At 41.5% G+C, this 20,707-nt stretch overlaps 2 pseudogenes across 1 annotated transcript; both read right to left on the bottom strand.

Moving 5' to 3' along the window:
* Positions 1-4,955: 4,955 nt before the first annotated feature.
* Cxh15orf48 (similar human chromosome 15 open reading frame 48) lies at positions 4,956-6,155 on the bottom strand (annotated as a pseudogene). Its single transcript, XR_015647124.1, has one exon. The product of XR_015647124.1 is annotated as a similar human chromosome 15 open reading frame 48 (transcript).
* A 2,558-nt stretch (positions 6,156-8,713) lies between these two features.
* Magea10-ps1 (MAGE family member A10, pseudogene 1) lies at positions 8,714-10,584 on the bottom strand (annotated as a pseudogene).
* Between the last annotated feature and the right edge of the window lie 10,123 nt (positions 10,585-20,707).

Here is a 20,707-nt window from a genome sequence, read left to right as displayed (position 1 = left end):
CTCCTCCAGACAATGGAGCTCTGCTTTGGTTGCCACAACTTATCTTCATTCCACTTTTCAGCTGCTGGTTGTGGGCAGATGGTACTGACCCTCTCCCTTTCTTAAGATTAAGAGGAGGGCTTCTGAGTTCTAAGGCTTTTCTCCTTCAAATTCCTCTGATGGTTTCTGTTGTCTTTGGTGTTACAAGTATTTGGAAGAATAACAGAATTCTGCTTAGTTTGCAGAAAACAGGTGGAGGAAGGATTGAAAACCGGGCATTTATAGAAGGGTTTATGGCCTGAGGTGTGTGTTCCAGGAGAGGACAGGATAGATGTATAGGGCCAAGGAGTCAAGGAGAATAGGAGGAGGCTTTGGATAGCTTGTCTCACCTTGGAGCTGCGTTGGGAGGAGGAGCTTTCATTTTCTTCCATCTTTTGGTGTTTGAAGTCACTTGTTGAATTTCAGTAATATGTGTTGGTGGTTTTTTGCTCATATTCTCAATCAACACTGCTTAGGGATCTGTTCCAGGTCTCCTGATCTATATCTATGTCTGTCTGCCTGCCTATCTATCTATCTATCTATCTATCTATCTATCTATCTATCTACACAGGGTAGGGGAGGCCACTCCCTTAGATTTTGTTTGATCAGCAGCCATGCAACTAGCCTTGAATGTAGGAGGGACTTAGATATCATTGAATCTGGGTCTGGGGGAAACGGAGGGCATTATGCATAGCACATTATCTCTGAGGTGGAGGGTACTGCAGGCTCCAATTCATTCTGGGTAGAGTAAGGGGTTATTTCCTTAGTACCTCTCAGCCTTCCCACTGGCCTTCTATTTTCCATATCTACTTACATTAAATTTCAGTAAATTAGATGAGCTTGAGAAAATATCTCATACAATTGTTTCCTTTAGGAATCCTATTCAGCTCATGCTACTCTCTCCCACCATTCATAATTACCTAGTGTTCATATGTCTTACCTAAAACCATTCCAAGTCTAATATGGCTATATTAAGCTTCTGTGGAGATACACATGATCCTACTTCCTTTCAAAATTTATATTTCAATTAAATTAAGTGTGTGTGTGTGTGTGTGTATGTGTGTGTGTGATGGGATTGACATCTGGTCTTCGAACTTGATAGCAAGCACCTTTACTCACCAAGACATCTCACCAGCCTGACTCATCTTACTTCCAGCCTACAAGTGTTTTGTGCACTAGAGAATGTTTCTATCCATTTTCTTTTGTTTTGGCTTTTGTTGTTTTCTGTTGTTCAATCCAAAGTCACTGTCTTCTAGCTGTCAGTAAATAATCTTTTTCCTCTAGGCATTCCTATTTTCTTTTAGATATGTGAATCATGTTGATCTCAGTAGATGAAATATGAAGGTCAGGATTTTAACAATGTAGACAGTGAGGAAGATACTCCTCTGCTAGAATTCATGTTGCAGGAAACTACTATATAAAAATGAACATATAATGTCCCTTGGAAGGTTCCTTAAATATTTTTCAGAGGCTATGATAAAATATACTGACAAAATGAACTTATGGGAGAAAGGGTTTATTTTAGATTGGAGTTTCAGGTTAAAGTCCATTATCATGAGGAAGTCACAGTGTGTAATTTGAGAAAGCTGATAACATTATATCTATAACCAGGCATGTAAGCATAATCATGCTCAATTAGCTTTTGTTACTTTCAGAATCCCTTGTCTGGGGAATGGTTTCACCCACACTGGGTTAATTTTCCCACCTCAATTAATATAATCAAGACAATTGCCCACAGACATACAGACAGGCCAACCTAATCTACAAAATTCCTCACTGAGACTCTCCTTCACAAGTGCTCCTAGATTGTGCCACGTTGACAATTAGTAGTAAACATCATAGACCCCCAGATGATTAAAAGGGGAATGTAAACTATCTTTACACTCTCACAGTATATGCAGAAAATTCTTTCAACCTGAAGAAATTCTTTTAGAACTAATGGTAGAGTTTAGCAAGGTTACATAAGAGCTTCAGAAAATAATCAATTATATTTTATAATGAACATTTGGAAATTTAAGGTGAATTTAAAAATTACATCATGTACGTGTGCATGTGCGTGTGCGTGCGCGCGCGTGTGCGTGTGTTTGTGTGTGTGTGTGTGTGTGTGTGTGTGTGTGTGTGTGTGTGTACATGTATCTCAGTGTTCATGTGGAGGTCAGAGGACAAATTGTAGGATTTGGTTCTTTTCTGCTTTGTGGGTGCCAGGGTTGAATTGAGCTCATTAGGCTTGGCAGCAAGTGTCTTTACTCCCTAAACCATCCTTCTGGCCCAAATTATGGTGAATTTAAAACAGCAATGGTTAACATGGTGCGGGAAGAACCTGAGAATATCGAACAGTCAAATAGAGCAGGGTCTCTATGGGCACCTGCACACACCCACACAGACAAACACATAATTTAAAAACGAAATTAAAAGATAAAGATTTTATAAACAACACAAGTCTATAACAAGCTTATTCCAGAAACTGATGAATCTCAACCAAGATCAAATAAAAAAATCCCACACCAAGACATATCACAAGAACATAAGAAATTTAAATAAAGAGAAGTTATGTTTTAATTTAGTTTTTAAATTATGTGTTTATCTGTGTGGGTGTGTGCAGGTGCCCATAGAGACCCTGCTCTATTTGACTGTTCAATATTTTCAGGTTCTTCCCTCCACTGTGTTAACTATCGCATCTTATCAGAACCTTGTTCCTCACCATTAGCAGGCATATGCTGTGACTTCGGGGAAAGCTAAGGGTGATTCGTAACTGTGGACCACCCTTCCTCTCACTCTGGCAGTGTAGTTGGCTCAAGATTAACCCTTTCTTTTGAAACAGGCTTTTTCATCAGCCTGTTCTCCTGCCTTTTTAGCTTTTCTCTCACCTGACTGCCCTGCAGCATAGTTTCATTCCCCTTTTCCTCCTTTGGGAAAGTCCTGCTCTCTTGCTCAGTCACCATGACTAAACTTTTTTGTTTTCCCCTTTCCAGTGCTCCTCGCCTCCTCACTGCTTCCACTTTCACCTGCAATTTTTCCAATTGCATAGCCAACTCTACAACCTTTACTTTGAAACAATATAGTATGAAGGAAAAGAGAAAACAGAAAATCCCCTCTAGGAGCAGAGCAAGAGATATCCAAGTAATAGCAGCTGCAATAAGTTTTTGTTGGTGTCTTAAAAAAATCCACCCCTGCATCCCCTTCCATTTTCTCTATATTTGAAGTCAAATTTCCCCTTCTGCCTAACCTCACGTCTGGGTACCACTTTGTGGGTTCTTCCTTCTTTCACCCTTCTCCACCCAATTTCCCCCCACCATTTCAACCCCATAACTAGATAAGAGAGAGAAAAGGACAGAGAGGAAAGAAAAGGGATCCCTGAATGAAGGCAGAAGTCAGAAAGGGGGAGATGTTATCATTAGACTACTTCAGGCTGATTAGGGTTGTTCCTTGGAATAAGTTTGATCTTTGCTGTCAGGATATCTAATTTCTTCTTGTTTCTTCTTTGTGCATGATTGCTTAACAAGCCATAACAAATGACAACTAACAACCCATCTATTAGGGTCGTAGCATTTATTTTTATACCGTCTGAAAAGTTGCTAGGATTTCCAGTGTCACACAATTGCAGAAACTATCTACAGCTGGCAAAACCATGCCAGAGCAGGAAGCCGATCATCTCCAGATGCTACGGACAGACTGAAGCAGTCCCAGACCCCACACCTGAGATTAAAGCAGACACAATGTTTTTGTGTTTTTTTTTTCCTATTTTGGGCATGAGCAATTCTTGTATATATACAACCACTGTAAGGTCATATGTGCAACTGCTCCACTGAATTTGGAAAACATTGTTATATTATAGCCATCCACTATCTCTGGCTCCTACAGTCATTCATCCCCTCTTCCATGATGGTCCTAATGAACCTTCAACCTTAGGAGGAGGGGTTATGATATGAATGTTCTATTTAGGTATGAACTGTTTGAATGTGATCTCTTATTTTCTTCAATTTGACATGCTGTGAGTTTTTGTGTTGTTGTCTATTACAAAAAGAAGCCTCTCTGATGGAGGATGAGGTGTGCACTAACCTATAAGTACCACAATGAAACGTTAGGAGCCTGTTTAATGCTATGTCCATGTAGGACACTAGTAGGTTTTCTTTTTGTGTCTATGATTTATCTATTCACAGGTTCTTGGTCATGTGTCTAACAGTTCTAGGTAAGAGTTCAATCTGTGGAACAGGCCTTACATTGAACCATATCTGCTTATTTATTCTTCTATAATATTCATGCCACTATTGAATATATCTTGCCAAGCCCATTACTGTAGCTTGTAAATTTCATAAATGGGCAATATTGATGACTGCCTTTTTGAAGAGAGCATTACTGATCAGATGGAATAAGTCTTTATTATAGTAGCCTTGTCATTACAATTTTTTTCTTTTTATTTTTTATTTTTTTTATTTTTTTATTATTTTTTTTATTAACTTGAGTATTTCTTATATACATTTCGAGTGTTATTCCCTTTCCCGGTTTCCGGGCAAACATCCCCCTCCCCCCTCCCCTTCCTTATGGGTGTTCCCCTCCCAACCCTCCCCCCATTGCCGCCCTCCCCCCATAGACTAGTTTTGTGTTTTTTTTAAAAAGATGAAGTTTTATACTTCAAAATATGCTTGTTCCCATAAAAAGATGTCCCCTCCACTTTTAAAGTTAAGTAATTTTTGATATCTCTTGCATAGGTCATATGTTTTACAGATAGCCATCTAATTATTTATTACAGGCAGTAATATAAATTTTACATGTTTATACATTTCAAGGAAAATATCCAAGCATCACAAACATAAAATTTCAACTGTAAAATTGAAATTTACGGGGATGGGGATTTAGGTCAGTGGTAGAGCACTTGCCTAGCAAGCGCAAGGCCCTGGGTTCGGTCCCGAGCTCCGAAAAAAAGAATAAAAAAAATTGAAATTTACACCAATAAACACGAAAAACCATTTTAGACTATGTGCTACCTTCACTTGCTTATGCAGGATCCAAAGAATGCAGGCAAACCCTAAAAATGTAGCAGAAGCATTTCTGCACACTGGCATCAAAATCGAGTTTGTGCAGAAGTGTTTCCACTAGATTCATAGAGTGTTCTTTGGAAGAAAGGAGTAGCAAGTAATCATCTGGTTGCTCTCCGGACTTTCTGCAGCAACTCAATGGGCTTCCATTGCTGGTTGATGGTTATAAGCTTTTGGGGTTGAGTAAGATCCACCATTTCCCAAGGTTCTGGGTTTCTTTTTCGATTAATAACCACGTCAGTTTTTTTCAAAGCATACAAAGCGAAAGGTGAGGCTCCAGTGGCAGCCACGCTTATAAAAAACGCCAAAGGAATGAGTTCCTTATTTTTCATCAATCTCTGGAAAATGCCCATGATGACTTTAGTGTAGAATTCCAAATCTGGGGCGGCTGCGGTCAGCAGGTGTCCATTTTTGTGTTTTTTTTTAAAAAAAGAAATCTTTAAAATTCTTACTACGTGTGTGTGTGTGTGTGTGTGTGTGTGTGTGTGTGTGTGTGTGTGTTCTCTGTTAAAAGAAACTAAGGCATACTGGATTAAGGGCCACACCAATGACTGTATTTTACATTTTACATCAACTCACTGTTCATATATAGGTACATTCTCAAGTACTGGAGGTACGGATTTTTACGTAGGAATTTTGTAACTGGCATGATTCTACCTACAATAACAATGATTTCATTCCAACGATGTCACTTATAAGCTATACAGTTCTGGAAAAGTTATAAAGAACTTCAGGCTCTTCAGCTGTGAAGTAGATTTATTGGGATGTTTATATTGCATGCAAAGTGCATCCAAATCATGCTATGTATTAGAATATTAATATGTGACAGATATTACTACCACAACTATTTTCCCAGTAGACAATCTACTGTTTAATTTGTCTAGAGCCTTTCTTAACTGGACACAATGGAAACTTCTAGAATTTAAGTACTATATCCTAGTTAGGGTTTCTATTGTCATGAAATACCATATCCAAATGCAAGTTTAGGAGGAAAGGGTTTATGTGGCTTACATTTCCATATCACTGATCATCATTGAAGGAAGTCAGGACAGGAACTTAAACATGGTAGGAACTTGGAGGCAGGAACTGATGTAAAGGCCATGGAGGAGTGCTTCCTATGGGTTGCTCAGCTTGCTTTCTTATAGAAACCGGGATCACCAGCCCAGGGATGGCAACACCCACCATAGGCTGTGCTCTGCTTCATAAATCACTAATTAAGAAAGTGCCTTACATGCCTGTCTATAACCAGATCTTATGGAAGCATTTTCTTAATTGAAGTTCCTCTGCTCAGATGACTTTAGCTTGTGTCAAGCAGACATAAAACTGTCCAATTCATAGTGTGATGTTAACACACACACGCACACACAAACACACACATGCACACACAAAATTTACTATTCTTATTTCAATTAATTTTTTTCATACAATATATTTTCATCATCTTCCTTTTTCTTCTCCAACTTGTCCTAGATCCACATGCTTCCCAACTTTGTTTAATTTCTTTCTTTCCACAAATACACAAAACAAACAAAATAAAAAAACAAAAATCAAAGCACATAAGCAAAAGACCAATAAGACAAAAAAGAGAGAAAAGAAAAAAAGAAAAAAGAAACCCAAACCCCCAAGCCAAAATAACCAAACCAGGGATTTAGCTCAGTGGTAGAGCGCTTGCCTAGGAAGCGCAAGGCCCTGGGTTCGGTCCTCAGCTCCGAAAAAAAGAACCAAAAAAAAAAAAATAACCAAACCAAACCAAACCAAACCACCACCAACAAGCAACAACAATAAGAGAGCACTTGTTTGTGTTGCCCAGGTATACCCGGACATGGGGCTTTCTCTGGAGTATGGCTGATATACCTTGTGACCCTTAATTGAAGAAAAAAGGTTTTCTAGTTGCCAGCAAGTATCAATTCCAAATAGTTTCTTGATTAGGGGTGGAATTCTGTGTCCACTTCCCCCTCACAGTGCTGGATTTCAACTGGCTCAGTGATTTTAATATTGCTTTTCAAGATGCCAGCATCACCGAGGACACAAGCCTCCATGTATAGCTGTAGGGGTTTATCTAGATTAGGTTAGTCTCTGGCAATGCCTGGGATTGGTTAAGTTAATTGATGTGAGAAGACAATGTAAATGCGAGTATCACCATTTCCTAGTCTGGACTGAGGTTCTGACTGAAAGGTTGCAGAACAGGCAGGTATTCTCCAATCCAAAGGCTAACTCTTTTCATATCAACCTCTTGAATTACCTAGGGTCCCATGGTAATTATATCAATCATTCCTAAGAGGACAATGCTCCCAAAGAATTCCCATTTGACTCAATCTCTGCATCACACTGAGGACCACACTTCCTGCACAAGATCTAGATGGGGATTCCTGTCTGTCATATCTATCTGATATCCAAAAGGAACTTTTTATGGCACTGGAGAGATAACTCAATGGTGAGGAGAACATACTTTTATTTTCCAGAGGAGTCAGGTTCAATTCCTCGCACCCAGAGCAGGCAAATTACAACTGCTTGAGGATCATCTGACATCTTGTGCCTCCTAGTGCACTGGCACTGACATGTGCAAACCTACACATAATTACTAACAATAAAAGAAAAATTAAACCCAAATAACCCTAGAAGAAACTGTTCTGAAAATGGAAAAGGAACTGCTCAGAATTAAAATATCTACTTCTTGGGCCTAAGACACAGCATGAAATCACTCCTTTGGTCTAAGAGGACACCTCATTTCTTTTTTTATATGGCTGCTGCTCGTAGACCTTACCATTTATAGGTAAGACAGCTCTAGCTTTTCCTAGTATTTCCCTGTGAACACAGGTCCTTGCAAAGAACAGGTCCTTGACAAATCAGCCAGTAAGTAGAACGACTTATTTTTATTGTAATTTTATTAAAAGAACTTGCAAAGCAAAAACATCACACATTGAAATTAACCAGATCCAAACTCTATACATTTCAGTGAGCTTTTCTACAATTTAGAAGCTTTGGGGCTTCACACTGGGTAACTTAATAGGATGTAATTCCTTACACATGTTCAAAAAGTCAACCACATTTAGATCTACACATGTAACTTAATTTTACAGAGGAACATATTTTGTTGAAGAGGAAAGTAAGAATTAACTTTTTCTTTCTTTCTTTTTATTTCTTGGCATTGGCTATATTACTAAGGTTTTTCACAGTTCAGATTAAATTCATATAACAAATGTTACCTTATTACAGACCATAACATAAGATGGGCGATTTTGTTAAATAAAATAACAAAATGGGAAAAATATTTTAAAAAAGTTCCAAGTTACCTTTATAAAGCAGGGGGAAAAGATGCTATTTACTTACTTCCCTAGCGCCACACCACCTCTCTGCTACTTTAAACACTAACTGCCACTTTCAAATGCACTGAAGAATTGGAGGCTTCTGAATATGGTGGCACTAGAACCTGCATTGGCCATGGCAATATGCCACTTGTGGTGGCAATTCTAAACAAAATCCCATGTTCTCTGAAAGCCTTTAAATACAGGGATGGGAAGTATCTTGAATCACTTAGTTAATCCTGCTGATCTGAACCAAAAACTCTATGACATCTGTACTTCTGGTTTCAGCATGGGCCCTTGGACCCCATAGGAACTCATAGTGAGGGGGATCACTGTCAGGCACCAGATTGTATTTCAGATACCCTTCCTGTACAAACGTTTCAGTGAAAAGCTTCTTGGCATTCCCAGCTACATAGTGATTTTCCATGGAAATTACTCCCATCGTATTTAGTGATTGCCAGATCTCATCCTCATGGGCATGGTGGTCATGCATGCAGATGACACCTAGGACAATTATTAGGAGGCCTGTCTTGGGCATTCCCTGGACATCAGTCAGCATCCCATCATAGGTGATCCCCAGGGCAATGGCGAGGGCATAGGTATGAACAACAGGGTCCACTTCTATCACATTAATGCCAAAGACCAGCTTCAAACCATCAGAGGCTTCATTTAAGATCCTACTGTAATATTGCTCATAATCTTTGATAATCTTTTCTACAATCTCTGCCTTGTTGGTCAGCTCCTTCATTCTGTACTTGAGGAGCAGGAACTGCATCAAATCAGTTGTCTTTGAACTTAGTGTACGACGCAATACCATGGGTTCTTCCAGATCCATTTGGTTGCCAGAGGCCTCATCCAAAGGGGATTTTGGAACTTCAGCTATAACAATGGGAGGAGATGAGGCTCTCTGAGGACTCTGGTGATGACTTGGTATTCCACCAGCAGGCATCTTCCTGGGAAGTGTTGGACTAGTGGAGGAGGAGAAATTATTGTCAATGGACTCTTCCCCCTCAGCCATCAGGCCCTGTTCTCTTTGGGCCTGAGATTCTCCCTGAAATGTGTAACACTGCCTCTTCTGTAGATGAGACACGATGAATTTCTTTGAAGCTAGCAGGCAGGAGACTGGGAAGGATCACAGTAATACAGACTCAGACCTGGGGCAAGAAGAGGGCAGTGTGAGAATACTTTGCTGACAGTTATACCTTGAAACCTCTCAAAATGGCCTTTTACAGTTTTTCCTCTTGGACAGTACTGTATAGCCATAGAGGAACCTGTGTTCCAGTCAGTCCTATTACTGAGAGAAGGAGTGAGAAGCGTGTCCCTGTTTTCTGGGGTGGATGGGGCCCTTGGTACCTCACCTTCACTTCTGACTCTGTTTGGGCTTTTCCTATGTCTGACCGGAGGATCCAAGCCCTTCACTTCTGGCCCCTGGAGCTGCTATCAAGGCATCCCAGAACTGCAGACTCTTGATAACACTGGGTGTCTGGTCCTGACAGGAGAGGAGAGTTGGACTCTGGGGAGCACCTCTGCTGTCTCATATGATACTCTCTGTCATCATTGTAGGGTCTCAACTTTGCACTGTCAGAATCTGAACCCCATTTCTCTGCTGGCCTGGGAGCACACTTCTTGCAATGAAAAGTCCACAGCTCTGAGACGGAACAAAGAAATGAGGGAGCCTTATATCTGGCTAAACTTGCCTGGGGTGAGGGAAGAGGTAATACATTTCACTAAACTCCATGTATTTTGGGAGGTGGTGCCTGTCTCATACTTACCTCGATAAATTGCAAGGACTGAACTGCTTCCCCTGATGAGCTGAACCCACCTTCCTTAATGTGGAGGCTTATTTCTGTGAGAAAGAAGAAAAGGCAAGTGAGGGGAAGGAATCTATCTACAGTCCCCAGGTTTTCCCACAGCCAACAGAAGGGCTGGGTCCCATGTGGTTGGGTGATAGGACTTTCTCAGTTCTCACCTTGAGTCCTGACATAACTGGAATTTTTTCTTTGATGACCCAAGTCAAGATCTTCTTGATAAGACCATTAACTCTCAGAGAAGAATGGCCTAGAAACAGATAAAGGGCTTAGTCTGGTGGCCATCTTCAGGACTGTGGGAGTAACAAGTTGCAATGTGGATTTCTGTGGGGGCCTGTATGTGCTCTGGAGTGGGGCTACCTTCACTCAGCCCGTGGTGTCCTTACCTTGACTCTTGCCAGATCCTTTAACACCCATGTCTACTGAGATCACTCGTGCAGGCTAAATTCCTCACTAGAATCCCCAAATCCCGAAAACTCTCAGGAGTAGTGAACAGATGCTATATCCCTTTAACCCTGCAAAAGATCTTCAGGGTTATTTATGTGACCTGGACTCATCTTGTATATATGGGGTTCCCTAAGTCTACTTGAAATTTATTCATCTAACGTGTCCTTCCTGACATCTCCGCTTTATAGCAGACCTCATCCCCCAGTGATTCTGCAGAACAGACCTCACTTTTCCCTAACACCTCACAGGCTACAGTGAAGGTACACTACATCTGTTCACTCTTCCTAGAGACTACCAGAGCTGACAAGAGTGTGGAGGTAACCATGTGCTCTCACGTGCGAGCTCCCCTCTGTTGCCCTCCATTTCCTACCTTTAGTCCTCACAGGACCTGGGTCCTTATGAAACAGTGTTCTTTGTAGTAAATCCCCAAACTCTCTCAGATCTGGATGCTGAAGTCAGGAATCACTTGCTTATTAATGACTTTCTAGGCTCAGAGCCAGCATATAGCTGGGCCTCCCACCCAGAATCCTCTCAGCCCTTCCTAAATGCTCACTTTGACTTCCCACAGTGTCTGGAACCCTCCCTCAGCTGACTACCTATACAGCCTCTCCCCCTCAGACCAAAACGTGGAAATCAGGAATTACTTTACTGGTCACATTGAATTGGACTTTCCTGGGCTGACCATGGGAGGAGGCTTTTGTGGGACACTTGTTTGGTACTAGAATTCTCTCCCTCATAATCTGGACCTTTTCCCCTCTGGCCATGACATTTCCTTCTTTTCTGGTATTCAAGACAAAAGCTTTCCTACTCCACATCTGGCCACAGATCCAGATCCTGAGCTTCTTGGAGTTAACAACAAGGACACGATGTGATCCTTCAGTGACACTTTATCATCAATCGTGTCCTCCCTGTTTCTCATAGACAACTCTAGATCCCCAATATCTGATGAGCTCAGTATGCTGTCCCCAGACCAAGGCTCTGACTCCAGGGATAGGAGGGGGTAGGGGAAGGGAGCTAGGGGTTTCAAGTGTCTCCCTTGAAAGGCCTGTTTCCTTATGGTGCGGGGCTGGCAAGAGAGTCAAGTATGGTTTACTTGGAGGTTCCCTGTATTTGGACTGGAACTTCCCCACTCTGCTCTCAGAATTTTACTGTGATCCTTTACAAAGCTCTGCAGCTCTCAAAACTCTGAGTGCCAAATTCTACTGAAGTAGATGCTTAACAGGACAGTCCCTGTATGGTGCATGGCTGAAAACAGAAGCAGGGTTAAATCAATTGGTAGAGGGCATTTCCATTAGGGGCAAACTTCTAAATGCATCTTCAGGGTCACACCATGTTCCCTAACATAGCCCTCTCAGCTCACTGGATCTTTAAACATGGTCCCAAATTCCAGAGTCCATTGAGGCAAAAGGAAGGAATGGAAGAACTCATTCCAACAAGTTGTCATCATTTGGCATAGGGTGAACAAACGTGGTATGGAGAGATTGAGATTCTGCTGTCAGAACTGGGCATCTTTATTCTATCCTCAGAGTATCTCAGACCCCTGCCCCAGACCCCTGGGTCCTCTTTGCTGTGTGGACCTTAGAAAGTAGCTCTGAATCACAAAATCTATTGAGGCAGATAGAGGATGTTGGTTTTCAGTTGAACAAAATCCACCCCTATTATGGTGTAGGCCAGATAAGAACTGTGGTTAGATACTTTTTGAGATGCTATTAGGACTAGGGCTTTCTCAGTATATCCTTAAGATCTCATCATGTCCCTTCACAAGGCTTGGCCCTCAAAACATGTTTCCTATACTAAGTGTAATCTCAGTAGTCAGGAGGCCAAAGAGATGTTCACACTTTAAAGTCCTCTTGTTTTACACAGAATTTCAGGACAGTTTGGGCTACATAGTGAAGGCCATCTCAAAATAAAACAAATAAACCAACCAAGAAAAAGACCCTGTCTCAAGAAGTCAAAACAATCAAAATGATAATGTCTCTGACGTACACACATACTTATAAATGACCTGGCACACACACCTACCCATAAATAAAAACAAAAATAAATCTAACAACAAACAGACAACAAACGAAACCAAACCTCTGATTCAAGACTTTACTGAGAAGGAAGAGACTAGAGTGGGGAGGTGGAGGTTAATACTGGATTATATGGGCTACGTGAGGGGAACCACTCTATCAGGTCTGGGGCGTTGTCAATCCCAGAGTCTTAACATGTCTCCTAACATGTCCCAGCCCTCAGAAAATGGGGTGAGGTGGCACGTGCCTGTAATATCAACACTAAGGAAGCTGAGGCAGATGGCACTCCAAAGCCGATCTGGTTTATACAAGTTTCAGAACAGTCTGGGCTATGTAGAAGGGATCCTGTCCCCAAAGAAAGCAAAACAAAACAAAACAAAGTCAAGCACTGAAAAGGTGGATCACTGGAGTGCTTACTGTTCTTGTGGTGTACTGGAGTTTGGTTTCCAGCACCCACTTTGGGTGGCTCACAAGTCAAGCTCTGGAGGATCCACTGCCAGATTCTGGCCTCAAATTCATTTGCTGCACAATTTGGGCCCCTCAAATTCACTGCAAAGAAACACATATGTAAATATAAAAGTAAAATAAACCTAAAACACACACACACACACACACACACACACACACACACACACACACACACACACACACACACATTCACACACTCACAAATCAAAAGGGCAAAAAGATAAAGGACAAAAAGATAAAAGCTCCGGGAGTCTGGAAGTCTTCTGAGAAGGAAGGGACAGGAGCAGGGTATCTGCCTTATTATGGCGGGGGGGGGCTCTTCCTCGGGGCTACTGCATCCTGCCTCGGAGTCTCAACTGGTTTCCTCATGGAATTTAGGTGCTTTCTGTTTGGCCCACCTTATAACAAGGTTCTGAACCCCACACTCCACTGAGGTAAACTTCCTAAGGTGCCGACTAAACACAAGAATCAAGTCTCATTATATGCTGACTATTTCTCTTGAGTACACACAGTCCACCCTCAGGGTTTCAAACCTTCACAGAAATGGAGCTTTCTCCATTCAAAATGGCACCCAAGCTGGGCGTCCTCCAGCACTTTTATGCTTGTCGTCCTGGCTGAAGTAGTAGTGCCAAGCTTGATTCTAGTGTGGGTTACACAGTAAGAGTCTGCTTCAAACAACAAAACCAAATAAGTGAAACACAGCCATAGGCTCTCACCTGACTGTCATGGAAGGCAGGAGAATTCAGATTAGTTAGTCCAGGGTCAGTTACAGGCATTCCACCCCATCCCCGCCCACTGTAGCAGACGTGACAGCAATTCCAACAGAGTATCTGGGGGTTCTTTTTGAAAGCTGAGACTCCAGCACTCCACCCTCACGGTCTTAACCACTCACCTCACGGCAACTCCATCTTCTCCCACTTCCGGCAACCTTGGAACTGGGTTTAAACACCCAGAATCCACCGAGACAGAAGGCGCGAATACAGCGCCACCCTCTGACCGTGGTCAGATTAGTGTATAGCACAGACAAGAGGAGAACAGATGGGTTATTTGGAGACCATCTATCAGGACTGCCATTACCTCAACTTATTGTCAGGGTCTCATTGTGTTTTCTTACACAACTTGGTTCCATTTCTTCTCAGTGGGCCTCATAAAAAGGATCGAAGCATGTCATGGAAGCAGAAGGGTTATTATTATTATTATTATTATTATTATTATTATTATTTACAAGTAGTTCTAATTTGATTACAGACTAATCACAGAAGAGCACATGTATTATTTGGGGATCCTGTAACCAGAGTGAGTCTTTAAAAATTCTTTTCTTCTCTCATGCAATACTTATTGATGGCAGTTTCCTCCTTTTCACTCTCGTAAAAGAGTGGGCTTCCCAGGGTGAGGCTTTTGTAAGGTACCTTAAGTTATCATTCTAAAGTTCAAGTTCTCTCTGCTCTGCAGGTCTGAAATGAGGGCCTCAGAATAAGGTTCTCACTCCCTCAACCCTCTAACTTTCACAGATGAAATTTAGTGGTTGTTACTTCCCATAACTCACATTAAGGGCAGAACCAGACTCTCTAGAGGACCATAGTCTCAGGAAATACCTGCTTGGTAATTCTGCCTCGGGGGTCACAACTGGCATAAAGCTGGCTTCCTCCCCTGGGTTTTGGTGTTCTTTCAGTCCTCTCCTTCAATCCTGATGGTATCTAAGCCACTTTGTTAAAGTTAAAATACTCATAGAGACTTCCCCCTTCCTCTCCTCCCTTAAAACCCCTCTTATGTACCCGTCATTGCTCCCTATGGATTTCCTGGCTTCTTTTTCTTTTTAAGATTTATTTATTGTATGTATGTAAGTGCACTGTGGCTGTCTTCAGACACACCAGAAGACAGCATCAGATCCCATTACAGATGGTTGTGAGCCACCATGTGGTTGCTGGGAATTGAACTCAGGACCTCTGGAAGAGCAGTCTGTGCCTCTGTGCCTCTGTGCTCTTAACCACTGAGCTGTCTCTTCAGCCCTCAGCTTCTTTTTCTTTACTTGTTATCAAACACACACACACACCACACACACACAGAGAGAGAGAGAGAGAGAGAGAGAGAGAGAGAGAGAGAGAGAGAGAGAGAGAGAGAAGAGAGAAGAGAGAGAGAGAGAGAGAGAGAGAGAGAGAGAGAGAGAGAGAGAGAGAGAGAGAGAGAAATGCAACCTGCTTGGTCCATTTAGTGTAACTGGTATGTATATGGCATTAGGGCTGTGATTTGGTATTGCATAACCAATTCAGGGGCTCATCTTTGGATATGGCTATTTCTCCTGTTCTCAGCATTCCTTGGTTACTTTGCCTCTGGGCAGGACCCTAAGAAAATTCCCTCTTTTGTGTTAAAAATGTCTGCTGCTGTACTTATTTACATCTCGTTTAGGCAACAATATTGGTGAGGTACAATGGGTCAGGTTTCCCTGTCATTTCTAGGAGATACAACCTCACTGCAGAGTTCCTTGTCCTCTGATTCCGTCTTTCTGTCAACTCTTCCTTTCTGACCCCTTAGCCTTAGGTGTAGAAGTTTTGTTGTAGATGTTTCAATTACGGTTGGCATTCCGCCATTAGCTCTTTATTTTCACTAGTTGTATTTTTCTGAAATGGTTTCGCCTACTGCAAAGAAAAGTTTATTTGATGAGGAAAATGTTTGCTAGTTTTACGTTAACTTGACACAAACTAGACCTGTTTGAGGAGAACCTCGATTGAGAAAATATTCCCATCAGCCTGCGGGCTAACCTGTGAGACATTTTCCTTATTGATAATTGATGTGGGAGGGTATAGTTAACTGTGGATAGAACCACTCCTGGGCTGGTGTTCCTGGGTGCTGCAGAAAGCAGGCTGAGGAACAAGCCAGTCGGTTGGATGGTGTTTTGCTGGGGCAGACATGTGCAGGAATGTTTCCTTAATGTGGACTGAGGTGGGAAAAGCTAAGGCAGACTCAAGAAGGAAATGTTTCAGTAGAGCAGACACAGGAGAGAGGATGTTCTGCTAAAGCAAGCTGATAAAAGGACACGTGATGGATTCTTTGCTAAGAACACATGTGTATTGGTCCACCTCACACTTCCGTAGTTGAGCTGCATTAGTTACAACACCATAGAAACACACCAAAAAAAAGTCTGCTGTTGTACTGCAGTTTGTTGCCACTTCTAAGGACTCGGGCTGATTGGATGCACGTGCTGTGAGGCAAGGCACATGGAGGACACATGATATTTGGAGGGTATTATTAGGACTCCATGGAGTGAAGGAGGCTGAGCTACGCTTGTTGGTACAGCTAGCTGTACAACACTTGTGGGTCTGGCGTCTTTGCTGTTATTTGCTTCCCTAAGAGCAGCACAGCTGAGAACTTCTCCTGGTGTTCCCCCCTTCACCCCACAAGGCTGAGGTCTGGCTGTTTCTGCTAGGTCGTGTCACCACTGTTGCTATCCCAACTCTACCAAACTGGACTGCTGGTGTATCCATGAAGTGTTTGCGAGTGGATCAAGCTGCTGCTGCTGACCTGTGAACTGAACAGCTGATTTACAGACAACACAGATGGGAGTTGCTGCAAAGAACCTTTCTAAACACGTCCACTTCCCCCATACCCTTTCTTTTCCACTACCTCTGGTGCGTGGTGGGCTACAAGGGAGGTTAAAGAGTTTAAGGACCATCATTAAGAATAGGATTTTAAAAAATTTAAAAAATTTAAAAATAAAGTTACATTTTTTCATTTTAATATATGGCTATATTTATTTTCAAATGTAGGTGTAACAATTCATACTTCAACCAGCTTTTCAAGAGATTACCTTTGACAGCCTGACCCCAGCACTGCATATAGTAAACCGTTCTGCTTTATTTAGGTTTTAAATTATTTTACTTTATTGAAAATAAATCTTTGCCTTATCTGGCATCAATGGGAGAGGGGAGTTCCTTGGTCCTGTGAAGGCTTGATGCCTCAGTGTCTGAGAATGTTAGGACAGTGAGTGGGAGTGGGTGGGTGGATGCGGAAGGAGAGGGGAGGGAGAAAGGATAGGGGGTTTGTACAGGGAAAACAGGGAGGGGGATAACATTTGAAATGTAAATAAATAAAATAACCAATTTTAAAAAAGGAAAAAAAGATTAAAAGGGATCTGAGACTCATCTAAGAAAGTGCAGTTTTTTTAAAAAAAACTATGAGAAATATAATTTCCAGGTGCTATTTCAAAACACTGCTACAAAGTAAAAACAAATACAACAGGTATACAATTAAAAAAAGAAAATAAATCTTTATACAATATATTCTGATTACATTTTCCCCTTTCTCAACTCCTCCCAGATCTTCCATACCTCTCCATGCTTCTAATTTTGTGTATTCCTTTTTTTCATTTTTATTTTATTTTATTTTATTTTATTAACTTGAGTATTTCTTTTTTTTTTGATTTTACATTTTTTTTATTAACTTGAGTATTTCTTATATACATTTCGAGTGTTATTCCCTTTCCCGGTTTCCGGGCAAACATCCCCCTCCCCCCTCCCCTTCCTTATGGGTGTTCCCCTCCCAACCCTCCCCCCATTGCCGCCCTCCCCGCAACAGTCTAGTTCACTGGGGGTTCAGTCTTAGCAGGACCCAGGGCTTCCCCTTCCACTGGTGCTCTTACTAGGATATTCATTGCTACCTATGGGGTCAGAGTCCAGGGTCAGTCCATGTATAGTCTTTAGGTAGTGGCTTAGTCCCTGGAAGCTCTGGTTGCTTGGCATTGTTGTACATATGGGGTCTTGAGCCCCTTCAAGCTCTTCCAGTCCTTTCTCTGATTCCTTCAACGGGGGTCCTATTCTCAGTTCAGTGGTTTGCTGCTGGCATATGCCTCTGTGTTTGCTGTATTCTGGCTGTGTATTCCTTTTTAAAGAAAACAAACAGGCAAATAAAATTTAAAAGAAACATGTGCATGAGTGCATATGCACACACAAACAATAAAAACACAAAATACAAGAAAACATAATATACAAGAAAAGAAGTAATAAGGATTAAAAAAGCCCAAATAAAACATTATGAGACAAAAACCTTCCATGTTGCTAATGCCCCACCTCCAATCTTCCTGAGTTGTTACTTACTAAAATCTATATTCCATCTTTGTTACTCTAGACCCAATTGAGGGTCTTCCCTGCCTCTTACATGATTGATGTTTCTCTCCTGCTGCACTCAAGCCTGGTTCTTACTCCTTTCCTGGCCTGGTGATTCCTATTTTGTCCTGTGAATCCTAAAGTCCCACCTCTGTCTCTCTGCCTAGCCATTGGCAGCTGGCAATTGTATTTACTAATCAGAACCAAGTGGGGACAGGGACCTTCAGTGTCTTACATGCAGGATTCTGGTACAATTTTGGGAACCCAATTAACACAATACAAACATTAGATCAATTCCACAACTGATTGGTGGTTATACTTTTCTTTTAGTATTTTTCTTTTCTCTTTTACAAAAGAGGCTAGTCCATAGGGGTGAAGCCTCTATAGACTTCTCTGTGTTTAATGATTTGTGTAGGTGTTGTCTTCAGCCTTGGGGCCTTGTGGGGAGGAACTTAAATAGCTTGAGTTATTTGGGGGTTCCTATGGGACATTTTGGCCAATAACTCAACTACATGTAACCCAATCACAGTGCTAGAAACTTCATTTCATGACAAGAGATGGCCAGTTGGGGCTTGGTCTCCCTCAATTGGCAATTTCATTTAGATCACCTTCTGAAATAGGAATTTAAGGTTTCTTTGGAAAGTCAGTTGTATCAAATGGTGTTTTGTTGGGGCAAACACATAAAGGAGTATTTTCCTGAAGCAGACACAGCTGAAAGGATGTGTGATGTTTAGAAAGAATATAAATATAATCCAACAGACTGTGGATGATGCTGGATGGTATTGGTGTGCCTTACTATTGTCTATTGGTCAATATTTGTTGTGACTCCATAGAAACACACCAAAACACTTCTGGTGGTGTTCTGGCAGCTTCTTGCCACTTCCACAGACTTGGGCTAATTGGCAGAGTGAAGCTTAAGTTTTTGTATATGTCAGCTGATATAGACTCATATGAAGTTTTGCTAAGACAGACTAACCTGGTGTTTTGCTGAGGCAAGACTCATGGGAGGACACATGATGACTGGAGGGAGTATAAGGACTCAATGGACAGTGATGGGAGGAGGGTCTTGCATAGCTAGCTTTGCAATTCTTCAGTGGTTTCACACCTCTATCTTCCCAGGTATCTTTACTTCACTGAGAGAGGCTTGGCAGAGAACTTCTGGCCTTCCCTGCTGCTCCTGGTTGCTCCTGTTGACTCCTGCTGACTCCTGCTGATTTGGTTGAGGCCTGTCAGTTTCTACTGTGTCATGCCACCACTGCTGATATGTTTGCTATCCTAATACTACTGAACTAGACCACTGACAACACAGATTGAATTTGCTCCAAAGAACTATTTCTAAACAGGTCCACCCCATCCTATATCCTAATAACCTTTCTTTTCTACTCCCTCTGGTGGGTGGTGGGCTAGAAGGGAGGTTAAAGCATCCAAAAACCCTTTTTAAAATTAGAATTTGAAAAATTTAATGTAACAACCTTCATATCTGTATGTATTTTAGGGAGCTTCTACTATATTAGGTTTCCATACTATCCCTCAGATGACCCTTGGTTTTAGCTACTGTCCCCTGTATTCTTTCTCTAGCACTCCTCTTTCCACCCCATCCCAATTGACTCCCTAATTACTTCTATCTTCCTGATTTTGCCTTGACTAGACCAAGAGCAGGTCTGAACTTGCATATGAGGTAACTATGGGTGGTATAAAGTGAGTGGTTAGCCTGACAATTCTGCCTAGGGATAGGACCCCATGAAAATTTCCTTTTTCATGTTAACATGTTTACTGGTGGTATACTTGTTCAGGTCTTGTTTAGGCCATATTGGTGAGATATCATGGGCAAAGTTTCTTTGTCATTTGTAGGAGACAATATCACAGTAGGTTACCTAGTCCCAGACAATGCTTCCCAGGGCTAATAGTAGATACAGAGACTGATTTTTGGAGGCTTTTATGTATTGAGGTGAGTAGAACTCCCCAGTTGTCATTCATAATGATTCTGATTTTGATTTCTGACTCCTTTACTAAGGTGTTCCTGGGACACATCTTTTCCCTGCCATATTTGAACATCTCTCCAACAGTAGCTTTTGTGGAAGCTGATTGAGCTTCAGAGCCCAGGATAAAAGTACTGGATAAAATAAGCCATACATATTTGTTCAGTTTTAAAAAAAAGTTTATGCATTTTCTTTTATTTTGCAAAAATGTATTTTATAAGTAGTGTCAAAGAACTGGGTTTTGCTACTTGATTTTTGTATAGGAGTGTTTTGCCTGCATGTATGCATGCGTACTACATGCATGTCTAATGCTGAGGTCAAAAGAAGACGTCAAATCTCCTAGAATTGGAGTTACAGATGGTTGTGAGGTAGCTGAGAACCAAACCCAGGTCTAGAAGAGCAAGTTAACCATGTCTCTAGCCCTGATTTTGTTACTTTTTACTGTTACCTTTTTAGCTATTTCCTCATCTTCTTTCCTAACTTATATTAACTTAGGTTTAGAATATTCATTCTGAACTTCTTGAACAGATTG

Source organism: Rattus norvegicus, chromosome X, assembly GCF_021556685.1.
Source record: "Rattus norvegicus strain SHRSP/BbbUtx chromosome X, alternate assembly SHRSP_T2T, whole genome shotgun sequence".
NCBI classification, from domain to species: Eukaryota; Metazoa; Chordata; class Mammalia; order Rodentia; family Muridae; genus Rattus; species Rattus norvegicus.
The sequence above is the reverse complement of the archived record's forward strand: the minus strand, read 5'-3'. Positions and strand labels throughout refer to the sequence as shown.